This window comes from Falco rusticolus, chromosome 9, assembly GCF_015220075.1.
Source record: "Falco rusticolus isolate bFalRus1 chromosome 9, bFalRus1.pri, whole genome shotgun sequence".
Classification (NCBI taxonomy): Eukaryota; Metazoa; Chordata; class Aves; order Falconiformes; family Falconidae; genus Falco; species Falco rusticolus.
In genome coordinates this window covers 37,990,597-38,016,814 of record NC_051195.1, presented here as the reverse complement: position 1 = coordinate 38,016,814, position 26,218 = coordinate 37,990,597, and the positions used below count along the sequence as shown (strand labels likewise).

Sequence of the window (26,218 nt, the reverse complement as noted above, 5' to 3'; positions counted from 1 at the left end):
GACCAGAGCAACACCCGCAGCAAACCCCCGAGCAACCTCCGAGCAGCCCCCGAGCAGCCCCCGTGGCCCGGCCGGGGAGCGGGCCCGCGCGGGGCTGGTGGAGCGCTCCGTGCGGGCAGGATCGGGCCCAGCCCAGACCCGGGGGAGCGGCGGGTGCGGGCGGCACGCAGCCCGAAAGGGAAAGCAATTAGTAGCCGGTAAGCTGATTAAGGGCAGCAGATGCTATCCCACAGGTGCCAGCACGTCGTGTGGCATGGAGGTGACTCCTTCCTTGGCCCCCCCTCGGTCACTGTGTTTGATCGCTATTATCTAATACAACCTTCGGACGGGCTCTGGCGTGCGGTGCTGGCCGGGGCGTGCGGGACCCACCTGGCAGGTTCAGCCCAAGACAGGGAGGCGGCTGAGCCAGGCTATGGGTGAGAGCGGGCCCCTGCAGCGGGTGTGCGTGGAGGATGCTGTTCGAGGGACCCCGGGTGGCAGGGTAGGCGCTGGAGCACCCACCTGCCGCGTCTAACGAGTCTGGGTTTGGGTGGCCCAGCTCTCGCTCCAGCCATGCTGCTGGGTGAGGGGCCATGGCAGGGAGGTGCAAGTTCCCTTTCCTGCCCCAGACGATTCACATCCCGTCCTGCCCCAAAGAAACCAGATCCTCCTCCAGGAAGCATTGCATACATGCTCTTCCATTTGGGCAAGAGGAGTTAAAAATGCAGCTGCAATTACAAACCCTTTTAATTTCCAGCCCCTGGTAAGAGCAGCTGGGCTGAGCATGGTGGGTGGAGTGTTGTCAGTGGTGAGTCTGGCCCCCCTGTGCACGGCCTTGCTCTGTAGGTCTGACAGGCAGGTAGAGCTGCTTTCCAGTGTGGTTTGCAGCTGAAACCAGCAGGTTTCATAAGCTCAGAGATCTGAAATGCCTCCCGAGGGGCTGGCCTCCTGCACCCCAGGCCGTGCTGCGCTTCCTCAGCCGCCTGAAGTGGTGAGGGAGTGGGTGAACCGAGGACCAAGGAGCAATGCGGGCAGCTGCAGGAGCAGACCCGGCTGGAAGCAGCACTTCAGGCCGTGAATGTGCTGGTTGAAAAACGGGGTGCCTTTTGGTACTGAAAACATTTGCAAAAGAAGTTCTGTTCTGGAGCTGTGCTTGTGGTAGGACACAGCTCTGCACCCGATGGGCACAGGGACGCTTCACGCTTGTGCGGCATCTGGCTCAGCCCGGAGCCCTTCTCCAAGACGCAGCTACATGACAGCGTTTCCTCTCTCCAGTGGAGCGTTTGGGGCCTGCCCAGCGAGGCACAGGGACGTTGCCTCTCTGAACACAAACGGATGGCCAGATTTTCATGAGGGGTGAGCGCTTGCAGGTTGTTCTGGAGCCAGTGGGAATGGTAAAGGTAACAGATGGGTAAAACGGCGCAGGGCGATCCGTCAGCGTGGTCAAGCATCACACCCTGGGGCAACTGTGGCTCATCTTCTCTAGACATTTTAAGAGGAAATCTTGGGGAGTGAATAATTTCAAATCACTTCACGCTGTAGCAGTGTAAGTAGCAGAGGCAGAGAGGAAAATGGCCCTCTTCCCCTCACTGCTAATGCAAGGACTGAAAACAAACACAGAGCAGCATAAAAAAATACCCACACTAGAAAAATACTGTGAAGGATAGATACCCGGCACCAGCACTGCAGTAACAGCACCCTCTTGTTTGACCGACAGCTCTGGCAGAGCTCATGTGTGTCGGCAATCCAAGTGTACAAGGTATGTTGCAAAAGCTATTTTGCCGCTTTCTCTGTCCTGACCTTTGCAAATGGCTCCAGGTGTTGAGCAAAGACTCAACAGCTTGACTCAAGCCTTAGGTCTCTGCAGAGCTGTCAGGCGCCGTCAGACTTCAGCCGACCTTGCACCAGCTCGTGGACTGGCACGTCACTGTGCTGATGCAAGAGCAGGGAATGCTGCTGTTGACATTGGAACAAATCGATGTCTCACTGAAAGTCTTTCATCAGAGAGTTTCAAACAATAAACAAAAAAATACGGTCACGAACAGCTCGCGGACAAGTAGCTGCTTCTAGGAAAGATGCAGCATCGGTGTTCTGGTGTTCTTTGAAAATGTTTTTCATTTGAAATGTTGAGAACTGTATGAAAAACCACTGCTTTGTCCTCAGCTGGAGATTGGACTATTTCTGACTCTACCCCGGACTACCCTTTTGGCAACCCTTGTAAGGACTTTGACAGCGTAAGACCACAGCTGTCTTGGTGGTGTCTTCTGTGAGTTTTTGTGGCAAGGCTGCACAGCAACCCTGGAAAGCAATCAGCTGGAGCAGAAGTGACAAATAGCTGTTGGCACCGTGAATTCAACACCACGGGCCAAACTCTGCCCAGAGAACAGGGAAGTTTTCTGCAGTCCCGCAGAGCAGTGAGGAGCCATGTCAGATCTAAGCTGATCTGAGCGCAGGAAGCCATCAGATCTGTTGGGAGTGGGTAACCTGCTTGGGGGGACCAGTATGGGAGCTCCTGCTGGCAGCAGGAGTTTGTTGAGCCCAAGATTGCTCCTGGGTGTATACATACATCTATATATACATATATTTATGTATATATACATACATTTATATGAATACTATGGAGTCAGAGAGCCACGGTAGGTGGGCACCAGTGTGTGTACCGCCCTGCCCCCGAGGGACAGAGCTGTGGTCCAAACCGCGTCTGGCTGCTGAGTGCCATGGGGGTGCCCCCCTGCATGTCACGGGTGCAGTGTCCCTCGACATCGCTGCCTCTCCAGGAAGCCTCCGAAACCCGGGGGGGGGCCACAGCGATGCGGTGCTGCTCTCATGCACGACAGCAGCAGGTCAGTCAGTGAGCTCATTGTGTAGGGCTGGAGGAAAGATTTCTTTCTTCACATTAAAGGAAAAATGATCTAACAAATCATTTGACAAGAATTATAGGAGGATTTAAGCACAGGGGGTTTTGAGTGCAAGCAGGACAGCTGTCAAGTTTAGAGAAGAGATTAGCGGTTCATTTGAGAGATACATTAGGAAAAAGCTTACTCCAGGGGGCTGTTAGCTCCCTTGAGGCTGGGGAGGATTTAGTGTCTGTAAGTGTTGATGTATTGTGCACGTTACAAAGCTTGCCATCCCAGCAGCTTTGATACATTCCAGCTTTTCTTTAAAACCCCTGTGGTTGTTAAAGTGACTTTCATTTAACATGGGAGATGTTGACAAGCTCCCCCAGGAGGCCGGTGAGTTCTTGAAAGGGTCTCTGAAAATACTAGATTCACCACCACTTGTAGATGATTTCCACACACCCCCCTGGAATATCAAGGAGCGGTTTGTTTCTGACAGCACTAAAAATACATTAGGTGTCTGCTGACACAGGAGAGATAGGGCCCGTGCTGGTTGGACTCCCAGCCTAGTGTTCGGGGATGCAAGCTAAAGCTTTTGGTTTAGCAGACGATGCTTGTGTTTGGAGAGCTGAAGTTTATAGCACAGAGCGATCCTTCCGTTTAGAAGATTGGAAGCAGCTGGTGGGACTAACATGGGCAAATGAGGTTTCAGCAGAGGATACAAACACAAGTCTTGAAAGCAGAGCCTCAGCTCAGAGTCTGCTCGGAGGCTCCAGCGCCGATATTCGATGCGCCCACGGGCTGAGCGCTTTCCCGCTGTTCCCCTTGTCGAAAGGGAGAGGTGCACAAGGGCTCATGCCATCAGTGCACGTGGGGTGGCCGTGCTGGCAGGGGGCTCTGAGGAGGAAGCCCCTGCTCTGTGTCACTGGTGTGGGAAAGGTGGGGGGGCTGGGGCACGGTGGCTCCCGGGTTTCAGGGAAAGGAGGGTCAGTAAGAACTGTAATGAAATTACTCTGGCCCTTTTTACTGGCAAAAATATACCGAGGTGGAGGATTAGGGAAGTAAAAGCCAGCTGTGAAATATGACTTTGGTTTTGGTAATCTTTCTTTGCAGATTTGCTTTTGTTGTGTGGAAGCAGCTGATCCTTTAAAGAGGCGGAAATCTGCTTGACTGCAAAGGAGGCAGTGGTGGTCTCACCTTCCTCTGGTCTGTGCTGAGCCCAGTGGGCTATTTCTGCATAACCAAACACGTTAGGTGTTTCTCTGCACCAGGGTATCAAACTTCCTCGTGGTGTAGACCACAACTTCCACGCACTGTGCTGGAGGCAGGGGTGACTCTCTGGATCTGTTGTCTTCAGCCAATGCATCTGGAGTTACATGACAGTCCTCAGGCAGCTGCAGCAAATGTTCACCCTGGCAGACAGAGCTGGTGGGGGGCATCATGTATTTTTAGCTGTCTTTTAATTTGATTCAGCCATCGACAATGCAGAGCAGCACGCAGTGGTATAGCCAGCTCTCTAAGAACTGCTGCTCCACCTCTTTGCATGCAGACAACTGGAAAGAGCTGAGAGGGAAAAACAAAGATGCTTGCTTGCCCAGTGAAAACATAGCGTGATGTTAGTTGCCATTTCATGGATGTAAAACCAGAGGAGGCAGTGGTAGGTCCCCAGTGAAGCAGAACTATGCTGTTGCCTCCCAGGTCTTGGCACCCAGCTCAGCCTCCCAGCTCTCTGTGGCTGTGGCAGTACCTGTTCAAGGTTCGAGTGAGGAGCTGGGCTGCAACAACTGGGGCTGTGATTCCAGACCTCCTCCTAGAGAACCACACAGAAACAAATAATCCTATATAACTGCAGACTTTGAGAAATGCCACCAGTTGAAAGACCTGAAGTAAAATATTGATGAGCTACCTCCTAACCTGGGCACTGTATAAGCAGGGCTTTGGGTGATGTGGAGAATCCAAGCAGTGATCACGTAAGTAATGCGCACATCTTAGCAGAATGTTATATGAGCAACCTAAATAAAAGCTCTGCTTGACTGTTAAGTGCTCGATTTTCCAGCAAAATGGCATCCTTTTCCCTTTTTAGTTTTATATCTAGCAATGGCATCTTCTGCATCCCGTATGGTTTCAACATGAGCCTTCAGCAGAGCCTGAACTGTGGTCTGGCAGCATCAGCCTGGCTGCAGCCGTAGCAGTAGGGGTGTGTGTGGGTCTTTGTGGGGGCTGCTGAGGTGACAGCCTGACAGCCAAGCCCTCTCCAGGGCTGACAGCAAATAGGAGGAATAGACTTCATGTTTTGGGGGCTGGTGGTGCAGAGAGGAGAGATACTGATTTTCCTTTTCCCCAGGAAAGCCTGTCAGCCTGTCAGCTGAAGCTGAGCTAATTTTCAGGAGGCAAAGTGTTTTCTGGATACAGACTTTTTTAAATCTTCAAATTCAGAGCACTCCTGAAAGTGTTGGAAATAGCAGCTGTAAAAAAAAATATCCATTACAAGACTCTTTTTACAATCAAAAACGTATCCCCTCTAATTATCAAGGCTGATAAACAGTAGACACTATCAGCTCTTCCATCATCTCTTGCAAATGCATGGAATTTAAAGGAGAATGCAAAGGTTGTAGACAACCCACCAGGGTTTTGACTTGCCCATCCAAACTACTGCAGAACACAAATACAAGTCAAGATTCAAATGTTTATCAGCAGAAGCGTATTTTTCCTGAGGACGTAGTAACTCACATTAACATCTTGTGGAAAAGAATGTCAGAGTAGCATAGAAATGAATATATACTGTCTATGAGAAAATCAAACAGTTTTTATGAAAACTGAGAGGGTTTTTTGTTTAAGAACAATTTGTGTTTATGCATTTTGTAAATATATCAGGGAAGTGTAATAAATGCTATAAGCATTTCAGCTTCTAAATGTCGAATGAGGTTTTTCTCTTACAGCAAATCAGACTAGTGTTGAAACTGGAAAACAGGTTCTTCTGTAAAGATCCTGTGAACCTGAAATAGCACAGAAAACGTGTTCATTTTACAGTTTTATAATGAATGAGATTAAACTCTCTATTACTGGACTTTTCTATTACTGGATATCTCAAACTCAAGTCGAAGGGATGACGGCAGGATGGGTGTTGGGGGACCAACAGCTCTCTGATCCGTGCTGAGCTGCTCGCCTGCCACCGATGCCACTGCGCCCACTGACAGCAGCCTGTGACCTGGCCTGTGCATTTTGAAATGCTGAGGTTGAAATCCTGGCTCACAGGTCTCCGCTCCGGCCAGGTTTTCATCTACAGTGGCTGGTGGGTTATTGTCATGCGCCTCTGTCATGTGTCAGAGGTTCGTGCTGTCAGTGCCTCTTGGAGGGGCTGGTATTTCGAGGTTTCACACATCTAAAAGTGAAGTGTCGACTGGCTTTGCCTGCATGTAATGCTGTTTCACGCTTCCTTTTAACTCCAGGGTAATAATAAATGAAAACCCAGTTCAGCAAACACTTAAGTACATGCTTACCACTGCAGGCCTTGCTACAGTACTTGCATTTTTTCTCACAGTTGGCAGTTTCTGTCAGATTTCAGGAAACTGCAGAGTTTTTAAAACACAGAGAGGTGTTATGGTGACTTGCAATGCAGGGTAAAATCCTGTTCAGTTGATATCAGTGATGAAACTCCTGCTTATTTAGAGGAGGTGGCCAAGAGCTTGCACACCAATTGCATCTCATGTTGCCTGTGCTTTCGTGTCTCCTGTGCAAGGTCATGTAAGTGGAAAGCCAAGCCAATGTGTTTGGGAAAAAGAGGAGTCTTTCCGTTTTGGACGAGTCTTTGGATCCATTGAAAAGAGTATTTCAAATAAAGTTTTGGCTAGACACTCTACATTCCTTTATGTATTCCTTCTCTCCAAAAATTACTGCTCCAGGATATACTTGAGAGAGCTTGATACTTGCATGAGGATTTATTGCTTTTAGTTTCTGAATCGGTTCTGAACCTGAATTAGCAAATGCTAGTGCATATTTCTAATACCGAAAAGAATTCCAGCAGAATTTCTGAGGTCTGCCTGATTAAATCCAGCAAAGGCTCCTGCTAAGCTCCTAGGCAGAGCCAGCCATATCAAGGACTTTAAGACGACTGCAAATTCCGTTCTGAAGATTTTTTTATTGTGTGAAATTTTATCAAGCAGAAGACATATATATTAGTTGATCCATATAAATGTCATACACACATGCAAGACGGTAGATAAGTTCCTGATATATTAATTTCACGTGGCGAGGATAATAGTATTTCTTCTGGCAACTTGATTAAATTTATAAAAAATTCCTAGTGAAAAACAGTCGTTGCATTTTTTGTCAAGCTGATAAGTATGATTTAATTGTAAGAGAAAAGCAACGGAAAAAATCAGGCAGTTGAAAACTACCACTCTTGTTTTCTCTTTTATTATTTGGTGGAAGGAGTAAACAGACGGTTCTTCATTGTTCTGCTTGCTTGGAGGTGCTGGTTTTCCTAATCTGAAATTCAGGTTGTCTCTGTTGGGAAGAGCAGTGGTGACCAAGAAAACCGTGAAACAACAAGAATACTGAAGTCAAGAAAACAACAGGAAGGATGTTTTTAACCAGTCTAAATGTTTTTTGTTTCTTACATATTCTGGGATCTGTTGTCTTCTCAGAAGTCATAGTTAGCTTCGAGACTTAAGATTTTGGGGAAAGGAGGTCTTCGTTAAAGATTCAACGGCTCCACCCTGATTTCCAGCAAACGTGTTTGGGGACAGTGGATGTATCCTCCTGGTGATCAGAGACTGGGGTTTGGGATCTGACGTCCTCTGATCCTACAGGAAGAGAGACACAGTCTCAGCGAGTTGTTTCTCAGAGCACATTGTGCTGTTAGGAAGGTGAATGCTCCTCAGGCTGTTAACGTAAACATCTTGGGTCAAACACAGCTTGGTTTGGGGAGGGTTCCTGGAGATCTCTGGGGGTCAGGGCTTGGACTGCAGTGCTGTGTGCCTCTTGGGTCCTGCTGCTCTGAGGCCTGGTGCTTGTGTCGGTGGGAGGGGGGTCCCATGGGAGAGCCCTCTCCCTGGGGAGGCCCTGGTGTGGTGGTGAGGCTGGTGTTTCCCTGGGTGTACATTGATGCCTATGCAACTGGCAACCACCCCAGTGCCTGGCCAGGGCCACAAGAACAGGAGGTTTTGTCCACCTCTCGCTGCTCTCCACCATGGTGTGTGCCTCCAAAGGGTTTCTCCCTTGCTTCTCAGCTGCACCCTTCTCCCAGCTCATCTCATGCCTGTGCTCACAGCTCAGGCTGGGACACAAACCCCGTGCTCCCCCAAGGCTCTCCCCCTCTCCCTGGACTATGGGGTCCCTCCTGCACAGAGGCTGGGGCATATCTGGCTCCTGCCCATCCATGCTCCTTACCCTTGGGAGCCCTGGGCATGGATGTCTGTGGATGACATGTGAGTTTGTGTGCTCCCGTGTGCAGGTCTCTGTGCGCAACAGTATGCGGGAGGATTGCAGTTTGTGCTTTGGCATTTCACGTCCCCTGGGAGCCCGTCTTATGTTTCCAAATTCTTGTGCTCCTGTTTTCTTACAAATCCCACTCTGAGTCTGACCCTGAGAGCATGACTTCATTTGTGTCTTCAGTAAGAACTATTTTGTTCAAACCTTTGGGTGCTTTTGAATTATTTTTTTTTTTCCTGAAGGGATAAACCACTAATTATAGATGGAAATGGTACCTCAAAGATCCATCTTAATAATATAATTGTAGTAGCAAAGCAACTGGTATGATTATGTGCATCATTGCACTTTTCAGCCATTAACCAGCTTTTCTTGGTTAATGAAGTTAGTAAAACCTAGAATGTGCTTTGCTGGAATATATCCAGTGGAATCTCATTATCACCTACAAGCCTTTATAATTGGGGTGATAATGTGCAAAACGTTATATTGCTGATAAACGAGACGGGATTAAAAGAGGGCGAAGTTCTGCTCTCAAACACACATGACAGATCTTGGGATTTTGGTGTGTATTTGTGGAATGCCTGCAACCCCGTGTCGAGTTTGGGGGGGTGACGTCTGAAGCAAGAGGAGGTGCGCTTGGAATGAGTCCAGCAGCAAAACTAATGAGAGCTGTGACCTCTCAGGAGAAGTAGAAAGAGTTGGTGCTGCCGAATCAGGAGAAGACTGTAGTGAGGCATGAAAATGGTCTTAAATGCCTTCAAAGAAGGGAATAATCTGTTCTCCATGATCCTGTTGGATAGGACACAGAGGAATGGGCTTAAAGCACAGTGAGGGCGATTGACGTTGGGTATTGAGGAAACACAGAACAGATAAATTGGTTGAAATTGGTTGGACCAGGGTGTACCAAAGGATTCTTCACTCCTGGTGGGCACCAGGAGGAGGTGAGGGAGGCACAGGCGGAGGTGGCATGGGTGTGATTGTGGCTGGCTTTGGGCGGTGGGGAGCTGAGGCACCGGTGGCACCACTACAGTGTTGTGTTATGGTTAAAGGCACAGGCGAATAGTGAGAGACTATTAGCGGAGAGACCAGAGATCTGCTTGGTGCTTGCACAAACACAGACCAGGCCTGCCAGGAGGCTCTGTGATCAGAATTATACTTGTCCCTATTTCATGCTTGGAATTATTGTCAGGACTGCTGATAGAAGGGAGAGAAGACTGTCACTGTTATAAAAGCAAAAGAGAGCATTACTGTTTGTTTCCTTGGATGATACAGGTCATAAGGCTGCTTCTGCTTGTGCTTGTTTAAATTCCAGCATGTCTTTTTAGGAAAAAAAACCCCATCCAAATGTTATTAAAAAAAAAAAAACGTGTAATGAAGAATCATCCTGTCTGCTCCAGCTCTGGCTTCAGTAATAAATTCATTACTTACACTGTTAAATGTGTGCCCCATCTTTCCAGCCAGGACTTGTCTGTTTTCAGTGTCAAGGTTTTCAGATGCTAATTGAGGACCCTGGTCTCAACATTTCATTCTCCCTGTAAACGTTAATAGTCTTTAACCAAGTCATCCTTTCACCTCCTCTCTTCATAAGCTAGACAGATTGATCTCCTGGATCTGTAACTGTAAAGGCTGTTTTTCTGTCCTTCATATTTCTCTCTGAACCCTCTGCAACTTGTCAGCATCCTTTATGAGTCGTGGGCTCTAAATTTAACAATTTAACAAAAGCGGGAATTACACCAGTGGTGCTGGGAGCACAGGAAGATTTGCATTCCTTGCCATAGTGCTATACCCAAACATTGTGTATGACCGAATAGAAACATAAAAATAGATTCAGACCAAAGGTTCATTAGCTCAGTGTTTTGTTTCTGGCAGTAGCTCTTAGTGGGTGGATACTGAAGGGTGATGTTTCCCTGCACAGCCCTCCCCTTATCTTTTTAAAATAAAGACACAATCTGAAATTCCATGTGAAGCCTTTGGTATTTATATGGTTTTGGTGTCTGAATGGTCTCTTACGCCTGTAGGTTTTCGGCATTTGTATCACGTGCTGCCCAAGGAGTTAAACTGTAAACCAGAAGATTTGTGTCTTTCTAGGAGTCTGGGAAAGAATATTTTTAAATCACAGCAGGGCGCTGAGAAAGCACGGCGGGAGCCATGGTCCAGACAGGGGGACAGTGTGTTCCTGCTCCCTGGGGACCGGGCTGGTCAGCAGGCTGCCCAGCCGCCCCCGCACCTCTGTGCTGTGTCGCGGTGCCAGGGGCTGACACCCTGAAAAGGCAGTGGGAGCAAATGCAGGGCCCTGCCAGGCACTGCTGGAGCTCTGACAGCAGCTGCCCGAGTGCCAGGGAAGGAGTTTATATATATATATATTTATAATATATATATATATATATATATATATATAAAATAGCGTCCCTTGGGAGCCCTGCCTCCCAGTCCCTAATGGCTGTGCTTGTGCTTAGCCGGTGAGCCACCATGATCCCCAAAGGTGTTGTAGCATCTCTGACTCCCAAGACGAAGCCCTATCTCTTGTGAGCGGGGGGCTGGGGGGCTCAACTTGGTCCCACCAAGCACTGGGGCTTCCTTGCCTCCCCTCCACCAGCTCCCTGGCAGCAACAGATCCTCCCCTCGGTTATCACTCCGCTGCGTTGTGTCATCTGCAGCTTTAGTCGAGCATCTTTTCATGTTTTCTTCCAATGAGCTGCGAATAGATGACCATGGAGCTTCTTGGAAACTCCCGGGGTGATGGTTCCTCGTTTACAGTTACGCTTGGAGCTTTGTCAGCCCGTTTTCAGATTACCTGCTGCACACCAGGTTAGTTCTGTGCCATTCTGGTTTCTCGGTCAGGGCAGTGTATTAGGCTGGGTGTCATGCGGCATTTGCAGCATCAACGTTCATGCGTATGTCGACACACTTCATCTTACAGGGAAAAGACGCCCAGCTAGTTCAGTAGGACACCTTGCTGTAGACACATGCCCTGTGTTTAGGCACTGTTGTCTAACTGCATCCCTTGGGCTGCTGGGAGAATGACAAGGTGGGTTTTTTGGACCGTTCCAGTAGCAGGCTCACTAAAATCAGATATAATCCAGTGTCATAGAATTTTGCTTATGAAATTTCCATGGAAAAAGCAAGATTTCCAAAGACAGAGTCAATGCTAGAGGGAGAAATGGATACGTTTGCATTTCAAGCTGTTGCTGGCATGCAGGTAACCAAAGACACACTTGCCAGTGGTGGACAAGACTGGTGATGAGGAAATGTGTTCTACTGCTGGGGAAGGAAATCAAGAAAAGCCATTGCTTTAAGGGTCTGAAAGTAAGAGCAGAGCTGGGTGAGGCCAACAACAACACAGACAAGAGACACAGAGAAAAAAAATACTTTAAAATGTTTAAATCCTGTTTTCTGAATAGGCAGAACAAATAATGTGATAAACCACTTAGAGGATGTAAATGTACATGCACAAATGTAAGTGCAGGTTTCTGGTATGTCCCTGGATCTCATTTTTTTTGAAAAGACAAGCTCATGACATTCTGGTCCTACTGAAATTAATGGGAAGACTCCTGCTAGCTTTATCCTTATTTATGACTTTATTATGAGCATATTATTGAGATAATTGAGACACAAAGAGCCATAGTGACAACATATTCCACTTTTTTGTCTCGTTACTCAGACAAAAAGAGCAAATATCAGTAATAACTTCCCGCAGCTAGGGAAGGGCAGGTGCCACACACTCCGGTTGTGCGTTGTTTCCCTGGGTGTAAGAGGGGTGGGTGGGGATCCCCAGGGTGGGGGGATGTCTGCTGGCATTTTACTTCTTGTGTTTGTTTGTTTGTTTTTTATAAATATTTTATACTTTTGTTACTGTTTTTCTGGTAATTTGCTGATTCTGAGCATTTGGATTTTTGTTTGAGCAGCTGAGGAAAGCAAACATATTTGTTCATAAGAATGTTTAATTGTGACAAGATTCCTCTGCTGTTCAGATTTCTGGAGGGATCGCCTTGATTTTCTGAGCAGTTTTGTCCTGGCACCAAATTATTATGGCTTTCCAGATGAATATGAATTCTCTTCCCATCTGAAAAAAAAAGAGAATGCAAATAAACACCATTGTTTCCTAAACTAATAAACAACTTTCCTCTAATTTTAACACCCAGATGTCATAAAAATTGAAAGTGCATGCTACTGAAAGCCAATATTATTGAACTGATTTTATGAAAGGTTATAAAATAGCAATGGTAATGAAAAATGAACAGTGCTGAGATTTGGTTTGATTTTTCTTTGAATTTATGATGCTCCTGAGAGCCTAGATACACATTACATGTGTATTGGAACCGAAGTGTATCCCTTTTAAAACAGTATACTTGTAAGCTTTTATGAAATGGAAGTGTTTCACACATGTGGAATTCATCACCATTTGAACAACAGTTTTAAAACCTTATGGTTAGTTCAAAATGCTTCTTAGTGTTGTTTCAACAATCATAGCTGTCAGAACTATAAAGCTGAAGTGTCTTGGCCTTCTTGAAATAAAACATTTAAAATCACTCATTTTAACATTTCTGATTTTTTTTCCTAGAAATTGTGAGAAATTTTTAAAATGTCACTATTTTATTCTGACACACGCCAAGTTTCACCTGACTGTAGATACGTTGTGCTGTCGCTTACGAGAACCGGACAATGTAAATGCAGCCGCACAGAACCCAGATGGTTCATTTTGATCACGGCCGATGCTGTGGGGTGGAGGAATGCTAGTGAAAGGACAGTGCCTGCGCAAGAGGGAACAGTAATGAGACAGGTCTTCGTTCATCTGCAAACGGAGAGGTGAAATCCTTCCTAGAATAGGGCTGACTTCTTGTAAATGGAGTTTCCACAAGCGTCGGGAGCCGGGCCCTTCCTTTTTATCGTCACCAGTTACGACAGCAGGCAGAGCCGCTGTGGTGGGGTTCAGCGATGTCACAAAACATCACAACACTGGAATTCAAAGATGTTCAATGTGCTTTGAAATATAACGATATACAAGGGCCAAAGTTACCCTTGTATATTCATTCCTGTGAAATGAAACAAACAGAAATTGAATTAATTGCTCTTAAATTCTGGGACTCCTGTGAATGCGGTTATGGTGTCTGTGACTTACCTCGAACCAATTTTGCCAGTGACACCGTGCTAATATTTTAATGCATAAATCCAGAATTGAACTGTATAATCTGGGCTGGACTTTCTAAGTTGTGGTGCCTGGTTTTCTCTGTGTTACTTACTGGCTTGCTCCATCCCTGCCTTTCTTTCTGCTTCCTCTTGGGCTCAGATAGAACGTAACCACGCTTCCAGCATTTCAAGCTTTTAAGACAGGACAGAGAAATTTAAAAAATCCAGCCCATCTTTAATCTGCTTATTGGAGAGATTTGCTTCTGTCAACAGTAATGGTGTGGCAAATGGCACCCAAATCTTAGGAATTTTATTAAATGCTTGTCTGAGGGCAGGCTTTATACCCCTTACTTGTCAGCTGTAGATAGCTGCATCTAACTTGAAGAAGGCTGTTTGCTTTGTAAAATATTCTTCATAACAAGAAGAGAGATCATGGGCTGGATCTTTAAAATTTTTTAATATGGAATTTTTTGTATCACTGATTTTTATCTTTGCGAAACAGGTAAAATATTTTCTCATGGAGGCTTCTGTTGTTTTCCTTCACTGTTTGCTAACAGGTTCGGAAGCGATCAGACACATTTCTATCTCATTGTAAAGGGAAGACTTCCATGGAAACCATGGTGGATACTCCAGGGAAGCCCATCAAGTAGTTTAAGGTCAGAAATCAGCGTATATTTAGGAACGAGGAGCCTGGGAGCGCAGTCGGGAGGTCTGGCTGCCCATCCAGCCGTGCCGCCCACAGTGGTGCGGGACAGCTGCCCCTCCGCTCCTTCCGCGTGACGGCCATCCTGTAATGACTTGTCATTACTGAAGCAATTTTTCTGCAGCCATCGCTTCATCTTTAAGTTCCTGTAGCTATAGGCAGCTAACGCAGAGGCTGCCCATGCTGGCAGTGGGTCGAGCGTGGTTTGAAGCACGTCGGCAGCGCTGGCTGCGACTGTGGCCAGGCTCTGCCCCCTCCCTTCCCCTGGCTGTTAGCCGGCGGAAAGCCCTGTTTTTGTATGTAACCATAATATTTTTGTTCTGCGGCTGCAAAAAAAAGCACAAGTTATCTAGCAGGGCTAATCCCAGGACAGCAGGAGTCCTGAAGTGGTTCATTTAAAAAAAGATATGTGTGAAATAAAAAGGTCTGGGTTGGCTTTTACTTGCTCTGTGGAAAACCAGGGGATAATGTGTAAAAAGGGAGGAGAGAGAGTTGTGACAAGAAGCCAGGAAAAGAAAAAAATACAGTTTGAAGCCATTTAAAGCAGACAGGGTAATCTTTCTGAGTCAGGGTGATGGGAAGTCAGCAAAACCTTTTGCGCAAAAGGTGCTTGAAGGACACACTTGGTACGCTGTGCCATTAGTTGTGGAGCCGCGTGGACTGGACAACCTTGATTTTATCTTGATCTCACTGAAGTAGCGCAGCCTCCTCCGGGTCCCCGCGGTGCGGGGAGGCTTCCGGCAGTGCTGGGGCGGTCATGGGTGCCTGTGGGGTGGCCGAGGGTGCCTGTGGGGTGGCTGAGGGTGCCTGGCAGTGGGGCTGGAGGCCAGCACAGGCTGCACTCGCCATTTCCCTGGCCGTGTGTGGCAGCGCAGGGGCCAGCTGAGGCCTGGCAGCCCTGGTCTTTGCCATTTTATTATATATTGACATTGCCAGATTGTGGGGTTTTTTGTCAGCTAAAGGCAGGGGCCGAAGGCTGACATATTATTTAGAGGGGAAAAAAAAGGCACCCAGCAATGTTTTGCCTACTGCTGTCGGAGGCAAGCCCTGTGACCACCAGGAGGGAAAGAAAGGAGAAAACCCAAACTCCAGCTGCTGCCTCCTCAGCCTGATACTGTCTTGGTTTTACTGATCCCTAGTTAGTCACTTGCCCTATCTTCTTGTTTATTTGTGACTTTCTCTTGGCAAAAGCAGAGAGAAAATGCTATTTCACTGTTTCTTGCAGAGGCAAATCTGATGAAGGTGACACAGACAGGCAGGAGTATGGGGCGGGTTGTGTGGTGCCTGGCGCTGCTCAGCCAGTGGGACCGAGAGGGTTTGGCAGCTGCCTGCATGATGCCAAAGCCCGAGGAAAACCTTCAGTCCTGGGGCAATGCAGCATCTTCAGGTGTAGCTGCAACATCTGTTGGCGTAAGTATGCAAACACTGAAGAAAAACGGGAAAAAAATGCTTTTCCTGCCATGTCAGTGCCTGAGCATCTCAGTCTCTTCAATTTATTTCCTCCTCACTGCTAAAGGTGGGGAAAGAGATTGAAGATGGACACACACTTGCAAGAGTTTCCAACTGGAGGCCTGATGGAGGAATTATTATTTTTTTAAATTAAACCGTGTCTGATCTGCTCGGCCATGGGTGAGTCATGGAGCACTGGGACATCCCACCTCCTTCAAAGGCTGTAATTCTAATCTCATGATCTTTCAAGAGAAAACCTTGCTGGAGACTCATGGAGTAAGCTGCACCTTAAACAGGTTGACGAGCAAACGTGAGTCACTGGGCGGTTGGAAGGGACCTCTGGAGGTGGGCCAGCGCTGCCCCGAGCAGGGCAGCCGGGCAGCTGCGCAGAAGTGAGGTGCCCTCCGCTCTTCCTCCTCTTCCGAGGAGCCACAGCCCGGCAGGCAGTGCGGTACCTGAAGGTGGGACTGAAGGAACATCTCCCCCTCGGCACCCTGCGTGGGCACAAAATGCTTACTGCCACCCAGCCACGCTGTGCCCGTAACAGCTGCTGTACTTGCTGGCTTCTTCCTGATGGTCTCCAGGCAGACGGCTCTTGGGTAGGGCAGCAGGGTGGAAGGAAGCAATGAAACTGCATTTGCTGCAGGTGTTGCTCAGAGACCCAAAAGACTGCCTGCGATCCAGCAATTCCACACAGGCTTTTAAAGCTAACACTGCAGGGCTTTCTCCATTTTAGTCTTTATGTTTTGCAAGTCTTACTGTGACATTCATCCCATTAATACCTGAACTTGCTGCATCCTCCTGTGAGAAAGTGCATTTTTATCTCCTTTTTATGGCGGGAGGCTCTTAAGGTAGAACATGGTGACAGAATTTGTCCACAGTCAGCTGCTAGGGCTGTGAAAGAGCCGGGACTGGGTTTGTTTCCCTGTTGTGGACCTTAATCACACAAAAAAATCCTTCCACTCTAAAGAAGCGAGTCAGGTCGGGTAGCTGCTTTTGTGCCTGTGTGCATTAGTCCTGCAGTTCATAGACCTCCCTCATTAAGTGGTCACATGCTGCAGACGGAATGCCAGGCCCATCTTCCAGCCTTGTGTTTGCAGGCTGGAAAGGCAAACGCTGGCACAGAAAACCTCAGCTTCCATTAGGCACTGTCTGAAATCAGCTAATCTTGTTTGAGTGAATATAGAAACTGCGACACCGTAAACAGAGGGGTTTGGTGCTTGGGGTACGCTGGGGGATATGGTCACATCAGAGACTGTCCCGACTCTGCTGGAGCCAGCAGCAGCCTCCCACTGGCTGGGAAACTATTTAAGCAAAGCCAAGAGAGAGCTGAAACTGCCGAGCACGCAGCTACTGACAGCTGGTAAATAACAATCCTGTTTGAAAACAGTAACTGAATAAAATACATTTGACCTTGGAGCTTTGTGGTCCCCAGGTAGCACAAGTTCAGATGTCACTGCCAAAGCTGGGGGGGGGGGTTATGATAAGTGATGAGCTGGTCTTGAAATATTTCTTCTCATGCCACTAAATTCCTTTCAATAGCAAGTGAGCAACATGTATTTTCTCTCTCTGGTGCCCTGAGCTAGCACATCTTCATGGTGGGCCTCACTTTCTCCTGACTCGCTTTCCAAAGCCAGCCAGGGACCTGGTTTTCCACTGCTTTGGGAGTTGTGCCCATGTTTGTGTCTGTATTTGTGTGTGTATTTCTTCATGCCAGTAATTGTCTTTCTGCTGGGTTTGCCAGCAGCCCTGAGCTCGGTGGGGCCTCCTCCCTGCTCTGGAGCAGAGTGGTAACTGGTGGTAGCAACCAGGCTTCTGTAGAGTAGTTGCAAGGACTGTGTCCAGAGCCTGGCGGTGGAGCTGGTGAGAGGTCTGGAGCACAAGGCTGATGGGGAGCGGCTGAGGGAACTGGGGGTGTTTATCCTGGAGAAAAGGAAGCTCAGGGGGGACCTTATGGCTCCCTACAACTACCTGAAAGGAGGCTGTACATAGGTGTGCATAGGTGTGCACCAGATAACTAGTGACAAGACAAGAGGAAACAGCCTCAAGTTGCGCCAGGGTATCAGAAAAAAATTCCTTCACTGAACAGGCTGCCCAGGGAGGTGGTGGAATCACCATCCCTGGAAATGTTTAAAAAGCTCTTAGATGTAGCATTTAGGGATGTAGTCTAGTGGTGGACTTGGCAGTCCTGGGTTCACAGTTGGACTTGATGATTTTAAAAGTCTTTTCCAACCCAAATGATTCTATGGCTCTATGAACAGCCTCCCATCCACCCAGGAGGTCTTCACAGCCCTTGGGCTCACCTGTGGTTACAGGGCACAAAACAGAGGGCCAGAATCATCTCAGTACCTCATGTCTTTCATCTGCTACACAGCAGCAATGGTGCCCGTGTTACATCAGTTCACTCACAGTCTGATTCAGGCCTCACTGCAATGAGGGATGTTTTCCAGAGGTTTCTAGTGATTGTTCATTGCCTTCCAACCTGTTGGAGCTGACGTTGATGGCTCTCTTCTCGTATGGCAGCACAACACCAGGAGCTGTATCTTGGGGTCCTGCCTGATTGTTGGTGTGCCTGGGGCAGGTGAGGAGGGCGGGCTGGGGTAGCCGAAATGAGCATCGTGCTGTAGGTGCAGGACCAGCATGTCACTAGGAGTCTAATTACATTTGGGGTGTAGAGGAAAATAACTCAAGTGTGAAAGGAACATGTCTTAAAATGAACATTTTGCTAAATGGATTTGTTCCTGTGATTCATTGCTCCAGTGCAGGCTTTCAGCCTCCCTGGAGCAGCTCATTGTTCACTCATTTTTGCTCTATTAATAAACATGCACACGCACTTAAATGGAATAATGTGCCTGGTGAAAAAAAAAAAAAAAAAAGGCGAAACAAAAAAGCAACACAACTTCATGTCCCTATGGAGGAAAAAAACCCTGCATGGAGAAAAAAACTGCACCGAGGAAAATAATGCCATTCTGGTAGATTTTTGTTTACTGAAATAAATTTGTTGCTTAGGCTCAGCTCGTGGGGATTTGCCGTGTGGGGCTAGAGCAGTTTGTATGCTCCTCTTGTTTAAGGTGCACGGCATCTTTTTTCCCCAGATCTTGCCTTTTCTTTCTCCCTTCGTATGTTGTTATGTTTCATGTCTGACTCAACTCCAGTAGTAATTTGCTGAAATTTTGTTTAAGATGAGGTTAAATTGGTATTCAACAGGGGAGGTGGGTCAGGATCAGTCTCACAACACTCACTGTGGACAGTGGGAGACAAAATGATGTTGGAGCCGACTGCATGTAGTTTGGAGTGAAAGAACAGGCTATGTGACATTGTGAAAGAGCTTATTTCTGAGGTCTGTGTTCTTTTAGGTGAGGTTTCCTCTCCTTGAATAGCTCTAATGTGTGCGGTCGCATGCCTTGTAGATGTGTTTGGGGTCACCTCTCCTTTTCTCTTCTCTGCAAGTTGCTTCTTGGACATTGCAGGTTCGTCTGGATTTTTCTTCCACACTGGAAGAAATCTTACAGCAGCTCTGAAATTCCCTCACCCTGGGGAGTCATTACAAGGGGTTTTCACCTGGGCAGATGTCCTCTGAGCTCCTGGGTAGTGGTCTCATAGTATATAGTCAATATACTAATATTGGATTATGGTAATGATGCCACTTTTGAGGACTTTTCCTGTTAAATTGTGCTTTGTTTCCAGGCATGAGTGTGTGTCTGAGTGTGGGACAGAGGGACAGCCCCTTCCTGAGCACCAGGGGGTGTCACAGAAGTCTCTGCTGCCTTGCCAAGCTGCTCCCTGGGGCTCTGAAGGGTGGAGAGCACCTGTGGTTCATCTTCTCCCCCTTGGAGAGTCCAAGCTGTCCTCCACCGCACAGCCTGCCTTGCTGGGGGGGGGGGGAGGGTTGTCTCTTGTGCCAACAAAGCATGTGTCCCTCCTCTTTGTTCCCTGCAGCAGCCAGGGCAGCCTGCAGCTTCTCCACCTCTGCCTGGCTTGCTCTGTCCTCTCCCATCACCTTCCCAGGGTGGTATGCAAGAGGCCTTGGCCATCAGGGTGAGCAGGAGCATCCTCAGCATCACTGGGAGAAGTGGGCTGGTTGTCTCTGGGCTCCCCTTCCAAGGGGGAAAGCAAAGGATCTTGAAATGAGTCCAGTGTATTAATAACCCAGGCTGCCCCACATTGCAGGAGCGAAAGTGGGACAGTCAGCACACTGCTAATTTTGTGCAGGCCCAGGGGGATTTTTTTTTTTATTTCCAGGGAGTGTGTTATCATTATTTTGTGTCCTAAAGGCCCTAAAATTAGGGCTTGTCGGAAGCAAGCCGGTATTGGAGGCTTCATCCCAGGCAGCTCAGGCCTGGGTAGGGCTGGGTCTCATGCACATGCCCTGTCCCAGGAACAACTCAGCCTGGCAAAAAAAGAGATGGAAACAGAGGTGCAGAGAGGTGCTGGCTGCAAGTCCCTGTCAGCAGCCCCCATCCCTGCCCCATGCTTCCCCCAGTCTGCCAGCGAGGAAGCTCCGCTCTCCTCTGGTCCCCAGGGGCATCCGCGCTGCAGCACAGCTTGGCTGCTCCTTCATTTTCCCTGAACCAGGCTGTGGCTGCAGAGTGGGAGTTGTGGCCAATGTTAAATGAGAGATGTGCTTTTCAGCGTGAAGACTTTCAGTCAGTTAATTACAGAGAACGTTGGCAGCTTCTCTTGAAATCCCAGCACTGTCTCTCTGCACCCTCTTGCACAGGCAAACTCCGATGCCATCCAGGAAGGGAACGGGGGACCCATCCGTGGATCCCCAGCTCTGCCAGGGCTCCTGGCTCACCCACTGCCTTCCTGGGCAACAGGCAGGGAAGCCCTGGGGTGCCCAGCACCCTGCGCACATGGCCTCAGGTGCATCTGGGATTCGAGTCCTGGTCCCCATCCACGGTTATGTTACCCCAAACACCTGGCTTGAAGTGCCCCATCCTGCAAAGGGCTGAGCGTAACAACCCAAGCAATGCAGTGTTTAGTCAGTGGATTTGCTCCCGTGCTTAAAGCTAAACACTTTGTTAAGTGCTTTTGCTTAATGAGGCCAGACCGTGCTGTTCCTTGTGGGATTGAGTGCAAAGTGTGGCACACTAGATTAGAACTAATATTTTCAAGCAAAAAGCTAAAAATGAAGCACTTAGCCCCCAGTTCTTCAAATAATTAAGCACATGGGTAATTACTGATTTCATTCCATTCATCAGTTTTGTTGATTTCAGTAGGGCCATGCGATGCTGGTAGTTACTCAAGTGTGTAAGTACATGCAAGGTCGGGCCCCCAGGTTAAAAGATCTCAGAGACTGGGGAAATAGATATTTGTAGAGTGTCTGGCACATGGGGTCTGCAGTGCCTGTCATGTGTCTCTGGGTAGTATGATAAGAATAATAATGCCATATTTAAGTACTACTGATTTTGAAAGATGCTGAGCACTGGCCTTCCCTACAGAAATGTGACGGGCTTTCTGTGCCAAGCAAGCCTCATCGTCAATGATGAAATGGTGCAAAAGAAACAGCATATGACATCTGGACAAGGAAAGCTGTAGCCTTGTGTCCACCTGGGCTATTCTTTTCTTAAATGTGAGTGTTAAAATACTGTCTTCACTACTGCAGCCCCTAATCCAAAAGGAACAAAGTGAAAACTGGGCTGCAGTAGATTTTGTCTCAACAAATCAGCGAGAAAGACTTTTGCTTCTATTCTTTTGTCTGTTTGCTTTTCCCTGGGTATGTTTTGTTTTGTTTTGTTTTTTAAATTCCTTTTAAAAACAGACACAGCCCTTATCTGCTAGGAAAGACTTAATTCTTGGTATCTTTTTGTTCCCCTGCAGATGATTTGACAGTGATGTTTACAGAACTTATGACTTAGAAAAAACAAGAAGGGAGGAAAGAATAGGAGCGACCTGAACTAAGCTGACCCAGGAGAGCCTCCTGCCACTCCATGAAGCAGCTGTTAATGATGCCTTTGATAATGTGCCATGCTGAAGGGACCGTTACATGATTTCTTTTCTGTATCCAGACTGCCGTGTTTTTAGGCTGATTGTTATGTGCCCTCAGGGGGGTTACAGTACCGTGTTTCCAAACAGAGCCACCATGAAGCACCTTGTGTCACAAACAAGGCTCATTAGCATAGCTCAGCAATTAAACCCCTCTTGGTCTGCTGTCCTGAGATAAAGAACTCCCAATTTATGGCCCGGTTGACTTTCGTTGGAGATGAATTGGCTGACAGCTTGGAGTGGTGACGTTTTGTCTCATGAGTACAGCTGTTCGCAAGGGTGATCTTTCAGAATGTGACTTTTCCACAGACTAACCAAGGGTATTAGCACTAACTAATTACAGGGAGAAGCCAGGGGCGATGGTTTTCTAGGAGTGGGAACATCACAGGCCCCAAACAGCTGGGTAGTGCTAGTGCTTTTCTCTCCTCGAAAACAACAGCCCTGCTGGAGGAGAGCTCCCCATCTGGCAAGTTTGTCTAATTCATATAATAAATGCAAATGATATTTATCTTATTTATTTTTTACTAGACTTTAATGACGTTTAGAAGGGACTGGATGCATGTGGCAAGGCATGCGCCTTCTCTTCAGGGCAAACGTGTTGTAGCATTTGATTAGTGATACTGTATTGCAGGAGCTGTCTCCACATTTGTTTGTTTTCAATTTTATGAACGCTGGTTTTAGGAAAGAAGTTTTCTCCTGTTTACTTCTCAGTCCAATGACATTTTGCTGTTTGTTCTTGGTTCTTTTGGGTTGAGTTTATATAGGAGGACTTTTGATGTTTTTTGGTACTAAAACCTGTTCATTCAATATTATGCTTGTCACTCTTAAACATAAAGAATAAAGTGGCTTGAATCCCAAAGCAGCTTTAACACAGGGATTCTTCATGTAAATCAGGAGATAGAGTATGCTCTCCAGGATCCAGCAGAGAGGGAAAAACAAAGGAAAAGAAAACAAAACCCAGGAAAAACTGGTGAAGCAGCAGAAAATGAGTCACTCCAGGAGCTCAGAGAGGAACGGGGCACCCGTCAGGGTCAGGTCCTGCCTCAGATGGGACTTCAAATTGCAAAGAAGTGGGCTGCCAGGGCCCTGCTGCTTAGACAAATACAGTAGCAAATTTGAGCTGTAGGCTTGTCATCATCCTCTTTATAATAGCTGCAGATCCATGTAGACTGCTTACATCCAGTGCTGTCAAAAGTGCTAGAGAATTGCACCTTAGAGATGTTTTAGTTTCTTCTGCTAGTAATAAAGACAGCGGGATTGCCACATCAGGGATCTAGGTGGCTGTGTGGGTGTTTGGGTGCAACCGAGGTTTGCACTGTGTCCCTAAGGTTGTTCCAGGAGTTTGTTCCAAGGGGTCTTAGGCAGTGAAGGCTTGCATTTATCAGCTTCTAAAATGTTAAATGCAAACCTTCACTGCCTAAGACCCGTTGGGAAGGGGAGAGGTGAGGCAGAATTGTGTGTACAATACGTATATCTGTCTATCTATCTGTATGAAGCTGGGTGTGGTAAAGGACGAAACAAGTGTAGAGGTGAGGAGCTGAAGCGGTGTGCTAGCCTTCTGCATCTCTGGTGTGATGAGACCTCCCCTCTGCAGCGTGTCAGTCCAGTTGCATCAGAGCTCAACGGTTTGGTCCATAGGAGTGTCCTGGTTTTGGCTGGGACAGAGTTAATTTTCTTCTCAGTAGCTGGTGCAGCGCTGTGGTTTGGATTTGGTGTGAGAACAGTGCTGAGAGCACACAGATGGTTTGGTTGTTGCTGGGTGATGTTTATACTAAGCCAAGCGCGAGGGCTGGAGGGGCACGGGGAACTGGGAGGGGGCACAGCCAGGGCAGCTGGCCCAGGCCGGCCAAAGGGATATTCCATACCATGGGATGTCATTTGGAGTATATAAAATGGGGGAAGAAGAAGGAAGGGGGGTCATGCAGTGTTATGGCATTTGTCTTCCCAAGTAACTGCTATACGTGCTGTCCTGGGATGGCCCAGCACCTGCCTGCCGTGGGAAGTGCGGAATGGATTCCTTGTTTTGCTTTGCTTGCGTGCCCAGCTTTTGCTTTACCTATTAAACTGTCTTTATCTTAACCCACAAGTTCTCTCACTTGTACTGCTCTGATCCTCTCCCCCATCCCACTGTGGGGGCAGCGAGCGGCTGCGTGGGGCTTGGCTGCCGGCCGGCGTTACACCATGACGAAATGGCGCTCCTGCAGTTGTGATGGGCTTTCCCATCTCTGTTGGCGTGGTCTCTGTGCAGCTGGGGGGGTTAAGGGTCAGACTCAAAGCATAGCGCTCGGTTTGTTAGCAAAATTCAAGGATCCAGCAGTAAAAGGCTGGCAATCCGGTGGGGAGATCAGCAGATCCTGGGCGGCAAGTGTGTGGGCGCAGGGGCAGCACGTGGGGAGTGTGCTGTTTGTGGGAGGGGGCTTAGGGCCAAGAAGTTGTCTCCAGCTGACTTCTGTCCATCTTGCAGAATGAACTCTTTTGTGCAGTGAATGTCTGTATAAGCCTTTTTTTTTCTTATTAAAAAAAACTTCTCAGTGAGTATGTGGATCCCCATAGAGTAATTTAAGCCCATTAACAATAGACTTACTTTTCTTAATTACCCTTTGCAGAATCATCCTAGGATTCCCAGGCGTCCTTGGGCCACAGGTTGAAAACTATCTATAAGTTGAAGGATAAGGTGTCTGACGATGGTGGTTAGGAATATAGAGCACAGTTTCTGAACTAAGGAGGACCTACTGGTGTTTGTTATCTGGTAATCCCTCTCATTTACCCCAGCTTGTAACTCTTTAGGAAACACTGTGTTCTGAGTGAGAGCCAATAGCGCATCCACAGCCCAGGTGGCCACAAGTACGATTTAGTTCTGTGTTTGCTGCAGATGACATTGGTTTTGAGCCTGGTCCAAGCAGTGAGCCAGCCTGAGGTACATAATGGTGAGGAATAAGAACACGAGACTCTGATCTCTGTTGCCAAATAAATGGCAGCAGGAGGTCTGGTGTGTCTGGGGCTGTAAGATCAGTTTGTGTTCACTCCTTTGGTGCCAACATAAATGCTGGTTAATCTGTGTGTGGCTACTTCAAAATGTCACTGCTTTCTTGGCAGCAGTGACTCAAAGATTTCTCTGGGTGACTGGTGGTGGGGAAGGAATAGGCTGTGTACATTGGTGGTTAACTGCATGGTGTATCTCTTCTGAAGCGTGTAGGATGTACCAGTTTCTGTCTCTTTCTGTAGCTTGCTGCTCCCTGCCACAGATGCTGGTAAGAGCCTGAGGAGCCCTTAGCTCCATGTTCATGCACATGTTCAAGTGTATCCATACGGAGCAGAGACGAGGCCAGTGTGAACTCCGAGGATCAAGACTGCCAGGTCTGTTACAGCATCTCCCTTTGCTGCTGTGCAGATGCAGACATTGGATTGTTTTCTTTTCTTAGAAATAGTTCTTTTGTCTGTTAGTATGTTTGTGCTGGACAGGACTTGCAAAGAGCACTGGAGTTTGCCCATCCAGGAACAGGGAAATCTTGGTGAAATGAAGAGAAAAAAAAGAACATGAGAGGAGATCCTGGTCTCTTCGTTGTGATTATGGAACTGAAGGCTAGGCTCATCCTTAGGGTTATTGAACCATTATTGTGGTTATTGGTGTCTGTTTCTTAGGGTTTCTTGGTGACTTACTTGTGCAGTCTAGGGGGAGGCATTTACTGATGCTAAAGGTGTTTCTAGTGAATCTCTGAGACATAAGTAAAGTTATAATGCCAAGTATGCACACAGGCCTACAGAGAGACCAGACTTCCTGGAGGTGAACATGAGGAGCCACCACAGCCGTTCATCAGCACAAGTACGCCAGGGAGCGTGACCTTTGCACGAGCGCGCCGAGGAGCACGGGCTGGCTCCGGAGAGGCCTCTGAGGCTCTTCCCACAGGTCGTGTGTGGGAGCCTGGTCTCACAGGGAAGCACTCCTGACTCAAGCTTGGGCTGACTTGTGTGCTGAGTGGTTTCTCAGAGCTGTGTCACTTGGTGTTTGGTGGCGCCCATGCCTTGCATTCTTAGTTGCTGCTTTAGTGAGTAATTACATCGCTCCCCGCAGCCCCCCTTTTAGCTTCTGCGGGAGGTTGTTATTAGTAGCGCAGTTCTGGTGTGTGATGGCTGTGCTGCCAGAGACCGCTCATGGAAACCATGATGCGTGCGGGAGATTAGACCATTCCTGCTGTGCCAGTGTCCTGGTGCCATGACCAGGACTGCAGGCTGGGGCAGGGACCCTCTTGCAGAGTTGCCTTAGCACCTCGGTGTCCCACCTCCCAGTGCTGTGAGACAGGAAAGTGCTGCTGCTCTCTTGGGGAACGGGGCTCTGACCCAGACATAAAAGCAGATTTAAGTGTGTGGGATCGAGGTGCTGAGATCCTCAAAGGCTTGTCCTGCAGGAAGGAAGAGGTGGGAGCTCAGGAGCTGTAGGCCAGTATGCAAGGCTGGTAGCTGTCTGGGGGCCAGGAGGTGTGGGGTTTCCTCAGGCTGGCAGGGCAGGATCTGACCTGCCGCCACCAGGCAGGGAGCAGGGCAGGCTGAGGGGACAGGGCAGCCCGCAACCCAGAGCACCAGGCACCTCTGCAGGGACAGGGGTGAGCTGAGGCCAGGCTGGGATGTCAGCCTGGGGGTCAGGAACAGGATCAGACTCGTTTGGCCCTAAGCCCCAGCAGCCAGACCTCCAGGAGAAGTGAGGATG

The 26,218-nt window shown here is 48.0% G+C and overlaps 1 long non-coding RNA gene across 1 annotated transcript; it reads left to right on the top strand.

The window, feature by feature from the left end:
* Positions 1-22: 22 nt before the first annotated feature.
* On the top strand, positions 23-22,382 carry LOC119153851. Its single transcript, XR_005106242.1, has 3 exons — positions 23-197; positions 20,970-21,100; positions 21,349-22,382. It is a non-coding gene; the product is annotated as an uncharacterized LOC119153851 (long non-coding RNA).
* Positions 22,383-26,218: the final 3,836 nt, after the last annotated feature.